Source organism: Balaenoptera acutorostrata, chromosome 21 (assembly GCF_949987535.1).
Source record: "Balaenoptera acutorostrata chromosome 21, mBalAcu1.1, whole genome shotgun sequence".
Taxonomy (NCBI): Eukaryota; Metazoa; Chordata; class Mammalia; order Artiodactyla; family Balaenopteridae; genus Balaenoptera; species Balaenoptera acutorostrata.
The window spans coordinates 5,570,517-5,583,144 of NC_080084.1; the positions used below are offsets into that span (position 1 = coordinate 5,570,517).

At 38.3% G+C, this 12,628-nt stretch overlaps 1 protein-coding gene and 1 long non-coding RNA gene across 2 annotated transcripts in view; one reads left to right on the top strand and one right to left on the bottom strand.

Moving 5' to 3' along the window:
- Nucleotides 1-12,628, bottom strand: part of LOC130706083 (small integral membrane protein 19-like) — a 39,798-nt gene that overhangs the window by 13,216 nt on the left and 13,954 nt on the right. The window lies entirely within an intron of this gene.
- Nucleotides 2,208-5,416, top strand: LOC130706084 (uncharacterized). The gene is made up of 3 exons (XR_009006478.1): nt 2,208-2,410; nt 2,787-2,883; nt 5,334-5,416. It is a non-coding gene; the product is annotated as an uncharacterized LOC130706084 (long non-coding RNA).

The following is a 12,628-nucleotide window of genomic DNA, read 5'->3' on the forward strand; positions in this document are numbered from 1 at the left end:
AAAAATCATAAACAAGCTGCTGCATGGGAAAAGAGAAACCTATGAATGTTAAATATGACACGCTCTATTCCGGATTCACTCCTGATTTTTAGTAAATGTACTCTGCATTCTTATGTAGTACTATTTCGCATTCTTCTTCACTCACTGTGTCATTTTACGTATCCATGCCCCTAACTCATTTTCTAAGCTGCCATTCCCCCACCCCCCTCCGTTTTTAACTTCACACTCCATCAGGTTTGTTCTGGCCATGTCCCTGGCCTGCTTAGAATCTTCTTTTGGTTCTCCATTGTCTTTAAAATCAAAGCCAAGCTCACAGAACACCTTCCGAGCTGGCCTCTCTGCTTTGGCCCCTCCCCCCGCACTGGATGCAGAGCATTAATGCAGACTTGATAAGCACTGCTGAGTTCTCTCCAGGATGGATACCCTGATTAGTACTCCCACGCCAGAGCTGACAGCCCACAGCCCCTGCCCACGCCTGGCGCTATCCAGCTTGCTGATTTTGCTGGTCTAACTGGTATAAAATGTTTAGGGATGAGTGATGCTTAATGCTTATGGTTTCCTCCTCTGGTCATTGCTTGCTTACAGACTTTACCATCTTCACTTGGAGCACCTATCATTTTCTTCCTGAGTTGCCTTAGATCCTTGTCAGTTTTAGATATTGCAAAAATCTTCTCAAGGGATTAATCTCCAAAATATCCAAACAGCTCATGCAGCTCAATCTCAAAAAAACAAACAACTCAATCAAAAAATGGGCAGAAGACCTAAATAGATGTTTATACAAAGAAGACATACAGATGGCCAACAAACACATGAAAAAATGCTCAACATCACTAATTATTAGAGAGATGCAAATCAAAACCACAGTGAGGTATCACCTCACATCAGTCAGAATGACCATCATCAAAAAGTCTACAAATAAATGCTGGAGAGGGTGTGGAGAAAAGGGAACCCACACTGTTGGTGGGAATGTAAATTGATACAGCCACTATGGAGAACAGTATGGAGGTTCCTTAGAAAACTAAAAATAGAACTACCATGAGACCCAAAAATCCCACTCCTGGGCATATACCCAGAGAAAACCATAATTCAAAAAGATACATGGACCCCAATGTTCACTGCAGCACTATTTACAATAACCAGGACATGGAAGCAACCTAAATGTCCATCGACGGATGAATGGATAAAGAAGATGTGGTACATACATACAATGGAGTATTACTCAGCCATATAAAAGAATGAAGTTGTGCCATTTGCAGACACATAGATGGACCTAGAGACTGTCATACAGAGTGAAGAGTAAGTCAGAAAGAGAAAAACAAATATATTAATGCATATATGTGGAATCTAGAAAAATGGTATAGATGAACTTATTTGCAAAGCAGAAATAGAGACAGACATAGAGAACAAACGTATGGATACCAAGTGGGGGAAGAGGGGGTGGGATGGATTGGGAGATAGGGATTGACATATATACACTATGTATAAAATAGATAACTAATGAGAATAGACTGTATAGCACAGGGAACGTTACTCAATGCTCTGTGGTGACTTAAATGCGAAGGAAATCCAAGGAAGAGGGGATATATGTATACGTGTGGCTGATTCACTTTGCTGTACAGCAGAAACTAACATTGTAAAGCAAATATACTCCAATTTTTAAAAAAAATCTCCTCTTGGACCCGTCAAGACTTAATCCATAGTGTCCTTCACTGAAGAGATATTCCCAATTTTGATGAAAATAAATTAACATATCTTTTGCTGGAGTCTGTTTGTGAGTTTTAATACTCATTCTTCAAGACTATTCTACTATAATCTGCTCCATGAAATTAGTCATCACCTCTTCTAGGATCTTGAAAGACTTTATTTATACTTCCTTTATTTTATCTGCTTTAAGGAATTTCTTGTGATGTTCTGTTTTGCTTTCTGAAGTCTGACCTCCTCAAGGGTAAGGACTGAGTGTTGTTCATCTCTGAATCCCCAGTGCATTCTGACTCATGGTAGTTCCATGTTGGTGGAATGAATAAATGACCCATGGTAGTGGCCGTGTCGTTATCTATGTGGAATTCCAGTAAGTCATTTCCTCTCACCCCTACAATGCATTAGCAGAGAACCTTCCGCTCCCATGGTCTCTTTTGTCTACAGTTACTTGGAATTGGAACTCAGACAGAGTGAGTAAAAGACAGCGTCAGAGCTGGCCCCAAGAGATCTTGAAGCAGGGCAGCCCTTCGGGGCATGTGTGCTGCTCTTCAAGGAGGAGAGGTGGTCTGCAGGGAGAAGAGAGCAAAAGTCCAAGGGGCCAAGGGAGGGAGATCAGGTTTTCCTTGGTTCTTGCCAGGTTTTCTGCTTCTGATCCCTCATGAAGCTTTGGACATAAGGTCCCTCTCTATTCCTTTACCTTGAGAAAGCTCCAGTAAGTATCCCAAAGATACCTAGTTACATGTTTTCTACTTAGTAACAGAATAATTGCAACTTTCACATTTTCATTAGAGGTAATAGTAACTTATTCAATATTATGGCTAAGGCATTTTTTTTTCAATATCTTTATTGGAGTATAATTGCTTTACAATGGTTAGTTTCTGACGTATAACAAAGTGAATCAGCTATACATATACATGTATCCCCATATCTCCTCCCTCTTGCGTCTCCCTCCCACCCTCCCTATCCACCCGAAGTGAGAGAGTGGTAAGTCATCTTTTTAGTCTTTTAATAACCATACAGAAGTGAACTCACATTCAACTTGTCTTCCAGTGATCTCTTTTTAACTGGCTACACTTTTTGTTCTTTAGTTGGGCATACCATGCTTATTGCATCCAAAATTTTTCACATGAAAGTGGAAAACTCAGATAGCAATTTGGTGTGTTGGTGGAAGGACCCAATAAAAAGGTAGGAATCAATATCACTCATTTATTTGTGTGTTAATTCTATTTTATATGTTTTTAAAACATAATTAAACCTGGATCAGTCTTCTATGATTTCACGTTTGTAGTAGTTCATACAGTAACTAGGTTGGGTGAATTTTTTTTTTTTTGGCCACGACTTGTGGCTTGTGGGGTCTTAGCTCCCCAACCCGGGATTGAACCCACGCCCTCAGAAGTGAAAGCGCAGAGTCTTAACCATTGGACTGCCAGGGATTTCCCAGGTTGAGTGAATTTAAAAAAGAATTTTTAATTGAAATATAGTTGATTTACAATGTTTTTTGTTTTTTTATAAATGTATTTATTTTATTTTATTTATTTTTGGCTGCACTGGGTCTTTGTTGCTGCGCGGGCTTTCTCTAGTTGCGGTGAGCGGGGGCTACTCTTTGTTGCAGTGCACGGGTTTCTCATTGCGGTGGCTTCTCTTGTTGCAGAGCACGGGCTCTAGGCGCACGGGCTTCAGCAGTTGTGGCTCGCAGGCTCAGTAGTTGTGGCGCACGGGCTTTGTTGCTCCGCGGCATGTGGGATCTTCCCAGACCAGGGATTGAACCCCTGTCCCCCCGCACTGGCAGGCAGATTCTTAACCACTGCGTCACCAGGGAAGCCCCATTTACAATGTTTTGTAGTTTCAGGTGTACAGCAAAGTGATATATACGTATATATGTATATTCTTTTCCATTATAGGTTATTACAAGGTATTGAATTTAGTTCCCTGTGCTATACAGTCAGTCCTTGTTGTCTATCTATTTTATATATAGTAGTGTGTATATGTTAATCTCCAACTCCTAATTTAGCTCTCACCCCCGCCCACTTTGGTGACATAAGATTGTTTTCTATGTCTGTGAGTCTGTTTCTGTTTTGTAAATACATTCATTTGGATCATCTTTTTAGATTCCACAAATAAGCGATATCATATGATACTTGTCTTTCTCTGTCACTTGTCTTTATACTTCTCTTAGTATGATCATCTCTAGGTCCATTGATGTTGCTGCAAATGGCATTATTTCATTCTTTTTTATGGCTGAGTAATATTCCATTGGGGGAATGAAAATATATATATATATATATACACATATACATATATATATCTTCTTTATTCCTCTGTTGATGGACACTTAGGTTGCTTACATGTCTTGGCTATTGTACTGAGTGAATTTTTTATTTAAAAAAAATGTTATTGTATAATACAACACAGACACCAAAACCCACACTAAACAAATGTATAGCTTAATTAGTAATGATAAGGCAAGATACACCCTTGTTATTACCACTCAGGTCAAGAAATAGAAACTCGCTCCCCCCCACCCCATGTGCCCATCACAGTCACACCTCCCTTCAGGTTAAGTTTTAATTATACAAATGACAAAAGGATTAGGTAGGCAATTATGCAAATAATTTTGCAAAGAGAGAGAATGTTTACATATATCATATTAATTTTTAGCACTTAATTTAAAAATCTTACTTGCAGTAAAAAAAATTTATCATAATATTGGAATAATCACTACTCTATATAGTTTATTGTGTGGTCTCTCTCTCTCTATAGATAGATAGGCAGATAGATAGATGGATAGATATGTATATAGCTTTAATATATTATCCTAGACCGATGGACAGACATATATTTTGTTTTAATATCTTATCCTCACTACACCCCTTCCAGGAGTTTATTTAACAAACAATGAAGCTAAAGATCAAAGAGAAAGAAATTTGCTCAAGGAATAAAGGTAGAATTGAAATCAAGCAGATCTAACCCCCTTTCCATGATATCCTGCTATAATAATTCTAAGTGGTTCTTATTTGTTCATTAAACAGGTTTGCCATAATCTATGCATGTTCTGTTACTGTATGTTACGGAAAGTAAGAAACTCCTTTATTTTAAAAATTATATCATACAAATATTTCACTCCTGAGAATGGTCTTTTTTCTTGATTCATCCTAGCAATGCTTTACTTTATTTTTAGCATAAAATAAATAGGCTGGCTCAAAGCGAGTACACAACAATTCTTACGGAACACATACTGTCAGACACTATGCTGAGCAGTTAACATGGGGAATTTCATTTAACCCTGAAAGTAGTTCTTTGATGTGGGAGTTATTATCTCCATTTTATAGGCAACGACACAGAGCACTGCCGGTAGAAAAAGAGCTGGGATGGAAATCAGGTCTTTCTCGGGCCACAGCTCACACTGCTAGCCCCTCGGCTGCACGTCCGCCACACACACCTACTGACTTTGTGCTCACTGGGTCACTGATGGTACCTGCACTGTAGGAGTCTTCTTCTTTTTTTACTTGCATATTCTTGAGTAACTGAACTGAAACTGGAGCAGAAAGAGATACTAGAAAGAAGCAAAGGAACCAACCCCACATCCTATATGTGCTCCTAAGCCTATGTCTCTTGGCTCTTTTCCTGATTTACAGCATGTCAGGATAAGTGCTTTGGAGGAAAAGCAAGACTTCATCCAATCATCAGTAGAAAGCCTTGGTGGCTGCAGTTTCTGTGACTTAAAAAAGGATACACAGGAGAAGAGGTAGGGAAAGCTTTGTGTCATACTTATTAATTACTGTGGATATTTTAAAAAATATCAGAGTGTTATGACAGAGCGGCAATGAAAGAATAACTTTTTCAATATGAACTAGAGTTATTTTGAATTTAGTTTGTGCAGCAGCTTATGTAAACCTGCCTGTCACTGTGAAAGCCCTTGTCTTCTGTTTTCAAAGTCATAACTTAAATGACAAACAAATATGTTAAGTGGTTTTTGTGAACTGGCTACAAGCTTTGCATGCCCAGACTTGTCTGGTACAAAGTGTACAAAACAGACGTGTGATTTATAAACTATGGGGTAATCAAATGAATACAAAGAAAAGGAAAGAATCCTCTATATTTGAGTATTTGGGAATGATACTCTAAAAATACTGTAAGGAAAACTTGCTGCAATTTGCTTGACTTTTCTTTGATCTCCAAGGGACTTGAATAAGGTTGATAAATTAGGTGTGCTAATTTATTCCCCAGCAGTAACATCTGCATTATTTTCTACTGGAAACAATGCTTGAACCTCCAAACCATTCTGTTTCTATGAGAATCATAAGAAGCACAGAGTGACAAGGATCTCAGGAGACAACATAATTCTGGTTTTTAACGTTGGGCCTCTCTGTGCCCATATTTCCATCTGGAAAAAATGGAGGTATTTTCATTACTTGAAGGAGGACACAGAGACCAAAGGGTTTTAGATGTCGTGAGATACCTAGCTGTGTGTTCACATGTGGCCGTTTTGTTTGATGCTTATTCCTGTACTTTATTCGTTTTCATGAGCTGGCTGCTTTTCCTGGGACTGCAGAGAAAGCTGAAGAATACACGCTGTAGTGGCCAGGAGGCTTTAGGGACTCCATCCTTGTCTGATTCTGCTCTTTTGAGCTCTTAAATATAGACATTGATTACACAGTAAAAAAATACTGAACATCACCAAGGATCATTCCATTGCCTTCCCAGGGGGTCAGGTGGTATAACATTTAGGATGTGAACATCTCTGGGGTAAAGGCAGTCTTATTTCCATTTAACAGGTGAACAAATTGAGGCCTGGTGAGGTTAGTGAGCTACGCTCAAATTCAAATACATACCACACAGATAGAAATAGGCTGGAACTCAGGTTTCAAATTCTGTGTTCTATTAACTAAACCATTACCTAGTTCATTTTGTATCTCTATTGGTGCTTTCAAAATTGTCCTGAAACATACAGAAATGAAGAAGTGTCTTTGATTGTATTAAATGTGACTTGATACAAACTAAATCAAATTCAAATTATACTTTAACTTCTTAGGAGAAAGATGAACTAGATCCTTCTGATTGGCCAAAAATCACAAGTTATAATAGAGTTCAAAAGGAAATGGATTGTTTGGACCATGAAGTGGCTTCCCTCTATTCAGAACTGTTTCAAGCTAAATTTACCCTCAAATAGCTTGAAAAAGCAAACGTCAAGCTCAGTCAAAGCTGTCAGCTAGCAGAACAGTAAGTGTATGGTTAATATATTCAGCTCGAAGTTCTCCACAACAGTAATTAAGGACTAGTGTTTTTTAAAATTTTGTAACTCTTTTGAAGCATACTTGATTTTCCGGCGTCTTTTTTCCTTTTAATAAACAAACAAAGCATATATTTTACAAATATTAAGTTAGCATAACTAAAAGTTGTTATTAATTCTATTTCACCATGGCAACAGGCCACAGGCTATTAAGTAAGGCACCTAAGAAGTAGCCAAAAACATCCGGAACCGTAAGTAAATTAGAATGCAACTAAATAAGCAAATTTTGAGTAAGTAACCACTTTTCCAACCACTTTGATTCACTCATCATCTGTAGATAAATGAAAATCTGCCCTTGGAACTGGCATTTCTAAAACCCAATCTCCAGTCATCTGCAGAAAACATCAAGGGTCTTGCAGATGAAAAGAGAAAACTAACTCTGATGATCAAAAGTCTCAAGGAAGAAAGGGAGCGACCCCTTTCGCAAAAAGATTTGCTGATAAAGGCCTTGATAGCTCAAAACAGGTGCTTGAAGTTTGTCTGCAATTAGCCAGGTCAATGTCCCTTCCTGTGTTCTGCACTGTTGACATACTTCCTCAGCCTTAGTTGGTTTCCAATCAACAATGCTTTATTGATTGATATGTTGCTGATATATAAGACAGTAATGTCATTAGATTTTTTTTAAATTTTTATTTTATATTGGAGTAGAGTTGATTTACAATGTGTGCTATTTTCAGGTGTACAGCAAAGTGATTCAGTTATACATATACATATATCCATTCTTTTTTCAGATTCTTTTCCCATATAGGATATTACAGAATATTGAGTAGAGTACCCTGTGCTATACAGTAGGTCCTTGTTGATTATCTATTTCATACATAGTACTGTTGTGTGTATATGTTAATCCCAACCTACTAATTTATCCCCCCCTCCTTTCGCCTTTGGTAACCATAAGTTTGTTTTCAATGTTTGTGAATCTGTTACTGTTTTGCAAATACGTTCAATTGTATCATTTTTTTAGATTCCACATATAAGTGACATCATATATCTGGCTTTGTCCGACTTACTTAGTATGATAATCTCTAGATCCATTAGATTTTGCTTAAGGATTATAAATTGTGGGAGATGGTGACTTAAGTAAATTCAAAATGTGATGCTGTGGTAATCTACTAAACCTGAATGTAACAACAGAGAAATTAATTTGTAAAAACCTGCACCATCACTACTCTTTCAAACGATGGAACTGGTCCACTAAAGATTGTCTGAAACCAACCAGCGAATCTGTAGATTACCTGCAATCCCTTCACAGCCCCAGGCCAGCTTTGTTCCCTTTGGAATTCAAAGAGCTTTGTATTTGCTGGCCTTTACTGTTAGGGTGAATGAGTTTAAGAAATCACAAACCAATTAAAATACTGGTGTAGCAAAACGAATTTGGAAAGGCAAATGTGTAACCACACACACACAAAAGGTTAATGTTTTGGGACTGTTTTCTTTTTTTGACTTTCCACCAGACCATTTTCATTGGTATGATGAACTGAGATTTAGCTACCAATGTTTTTTGAAGAATAATTATATATATATTTAAAATTGTAACACCTTAAAAATATATAGTATACTTACTGTGCTCTGGGATATTTTAAGGAAAATAAATCCATCCTTTTTTTTTTGCTTTTGGGAGGGTATTAACACTATACAGCTCACATGGTGAAGAAGTGAGGTCTCCCGCCATCAGCATGTGAGAGAGCCACCTTGGAAGCAGCCCTTCCAGCCTTCGGCTGAAGGTGACCCCACCTGAAGGCTGACACACTCACTGCTACCTCGAGAGATCCTGGGCCACCCAGAGACCCTGTTCTCAAATTCTTCACCTGTGAGAAAATAAATGTTTGTTATTGTAAGCCACTAAAAAAATAAAATAAAATAAACTACTATATGTTGTTGGAGTTTAATCACTGTCACAAAGTATACAGGACTTCTAGCAAGGGCTGCAAGGATGGTAGAAACACTATTACTATCTTGCACTGGGAAAAAATAGAAAACTATTAAGACAGCTTTATTCCATAGGCCTGGCTGCCTTCTTGGATGATTTAATTAAGTGATTATTTGTTAAACACCTAGAATTTTTAAAGTATCCACTGTAGTGGATAAAGAAAAAACTTGACAGCAAGCTATATGTTTGTCAGAAACTGCCTTTTTATATACCTGCCTTCGTACTTCTCTCTGTTTGCCGCTGGAGACATTTCTTCCCATTTAATCTTTACATTTCTCAGTATTGCAGAAGTTCAGAACTGGAAGAGTCAATCCCGTTGTTCTCTTTTCCTCATTGGTAAAATGGTAACCAAAAGCTCATCTCTCTTCCTACCTCACTGGGATGAGACAGAGTTGACTGTTTTAACAGATACAAAACTGTAGAATCACTCTCTTTATTTAGGGATTCCAATGCATTTAATCATTTTGGTGGGGAAGAGGTGACATTCTGATTGCTCAAGTTTGAACTAAGATGATGGAGAAGGGCAGAATTGGATGTGGTAGCCAAATGAATAAGTGGAGTTTAGTTAATTGCTTACATCATGATTTCAGAGGCCGTAAAGGCTCTCTTATGCCTAAAAATTAAACTTCTCTGTAATGCCTGAAAACTTGATTCCTTTCCAGCTGAAGGCTCTCTCTGTTAAAATGCAGAACACCCTGTTTTATCAGTCATTTATACTTTTGTGGAAGTGTGTTTTAGATTCTTTCTTGGAATAGATTTTGATAGACAGAAGGATATTGGATACTGTGTGAAGAAGTAGAGAAGAAAGAAGCATAATGTTGTCCAAGACACCTTCAGACACACTGCCTGTTTTTCAGTTTTGCCAATGATTGGTGTGACACAAAAAATAGATTCTGGTTGACTAAGAAATTGACTGACAAATACTTTTTCTATAACTTAAAAAAGGAATTTCAAGCTTATAGAAATGTTAAAATAGTACAAAAAGTCCTATATACTCTTTATTCCCACTTGATAAGAGCCCCTACTTGCTCCATCATTGTCTTTCCCCAACTGGTCATTCATTATGCCTAGACTTGGCTTAGATTTGAGTTTCCAGCTGCTATCACTTCTCTTTTTTTTCCCCCCCAAAGAACTTCCTTTAGTATTTCTTTTACAGCAGATCTGCTGATGATAAAGCCTTTCAATTATCATTTACCTGAAAGTATTTCATTTATCTAAACATATTTGTAACAGCTACTTTGAAGTCCTTGTCTGATAATTCAACATCTGGGTCATCTTGGAGTCAGTTTACATTGACTGTTTTTTCTCTTGATGGACCACATTGTCCCATTTCTTCTCTTGACTGTGGATCACATTTTCCTGCTCTTCTCATTCCTGTAATTTTTGATTGTATGTTGGGCATTGTGGATGATACAGTGTTAGAGACTCTAGATTCTTTTATCTTCCTCTGAAAAGTGTTGAGTTTTGTTCTAGCAGGTAATTAATTTGGCAGGATTCAAATTGTATCTCCAGTGGTAGGCAACAGCTGAACACCCAGCTTAGTTCTTTCAGCCTTTCAGCTGTTTGTTTTCTGCCAGTCTCCTTAGGGTCTCTCATGTAGATTCATAATTCAGGGATCAGCCAAGGACTTGGCAGAATTTACATGTATATTTTGGAGTGCCCCCTTCTGGGGTTCACTTCTTTCTGTGATGTTCCCCTCACTTTTCAGCCTAGAAGCTCTGAACACTGCCCTGTTCCTCAAACCAATTTCACTGTAGCTTTCTCCTTGAGTTCTAGCTATTCTCAACGGGTGGACTAAGAAATACCTTCAGGCAAAAAACCCATGTAAACACAGATCTCAGCCGTTCCTTCTTTCAAGCGTCATCTTCTTCCTGGTTTGTCTGCTTATGGTTTCCTTCAGATAGCTCTTTTTATGTTTTGTTCTGAACTCATTATCTGTAAGAGAGTTAGTCTGACACAATTATTCCTCCATTACCAGAAACAGAACCTACAAACACTTTTTAAAAATATAAAAAATAAACATCAATTCTGTAAATTGTTGCCAGTAAATTAATTATTTCAGCAACTACCGACCAAGTATTTACTTTGGGCTAGTTACCGTTCTAGTACTGGGCGCTAGAAAGCATTTCAGACATAAAATTTATATTAGCTTGTAGTCAACTTAAATGGGCCTTTTTTTAAAACCTCAAGATAAAATGTTATTCAGAGACACTTGCAATCCCTTCCCCCCAAAATGAATATAATAAACATACATGAACCCGTTATGTCATAAATACTTTACATTTATGTGGTGCATTTTTTTCCCCCAGATTTCTGAGGCCAAAGGCATTTGCAGTTGAGTTTACTAACATCAATATTGGTTGCAGTTAAAAAGCCCCAACTTTCTTCGGCTAGCTTGCAATTTGTCAAAATAGTTTTTTCATACAACTCCCTGGGATGGAGCCAGTCTTCCGTAACAGTGAGACCTCTGTCATTTCTTGATTTGGAAGAGAAGAAAGAAACTTTGCAACTAGAAACATCAAAAATAAAAGACGTGAACAGCACAGTGGTCCTTCAGTATCAAATTTGGTGCTGAATGGCTACCAATAACCCCAGTGATTGGCTTCCCCTTTGACTTATCACCTTCCTACCTCGGGTGTGGAATGCTGCATAAATGGCTTTAGCTTTTCACTATATCTAAATAAAATAAAGGTCAGCATAGACTCCAGTGCTAAAGGTCACTTGTTTATTTTGGGGTGAGAGGTCCAGGATAGAAGAAAGATGACCTGCTGCTGGAAGTTTCCATGTTCTTCCACCTCCTTGGTTCTTGGCTTAATTCCTCATCCCCACTCTTAAATCCTGTCAAGACCTGTCTCGCCCAAAGAGACTGATTGATAGGAGGCTGAAGAGGACAAAAAGACAGGTGGGAAATGTTTCTTGCTTTGTAGTTTTGTGTGAGTCTGGCTCTGGATTTATTAGGGTGTCAAGTGGGAAATAGTTTAAGACTAAGCTCCAGTCCCTCTTCTATGAGCCTCACTATTTTGCATACAGGTTGGATATAAGCCAGGTGTCCTTTTTACGTCCGGTTCTCCAGCACCTATTCCTATTCTGATTCTGTCTTTAGAATCAAATAGCCTATAGAGGATGACATATGGCTAGCACAGAGTTTGTCCTCCATACCTGTGTGTTGAATGAATCACCTGGCTCCCTGTAATATGCTTTGGTCCCTTCTCTCTCTCTTTTATTAAAAAATAAATGTATTTATTTATTTATTTATTGGCTGTGTTGGGTCTTCGTTGCTGCGTGTGGGCTTTCTCTAGTTGTGGCGAGCAGGGGCTACTCTTCGTTGTGGTGCACGGGCTTCTCATTGCAGTGGCTTCTCTTGTTGTGGAGCACAGGCTCTAGGTGCGCGGGCTTCAGTAGTTGTGGCTCGTGGGCTCTAGAGCCCAGGCTCAGTAGTTGTGGCGCATGGGCTTAGTTGCTCCGCGGCATGTGGGATCTTCCCGGAGCAGGGCTCGAACCCGTGTCCCCTGCATTGGCAGGTGGATTCTTAACCACTGTGCCATCAGGGAAGCCCTCTTCTCTCTTTAATTATATTTTCTAAGATACATTTATTCTTTTTAAAAAGTTTTTTATATTGGAGTATAGTTGATTTACAATGTTGTATTAGTTTCAGGTGTACAGCAAAGTGGTTCAGTTTTACATATACATATATCCATTCTTTTTCAGATTCT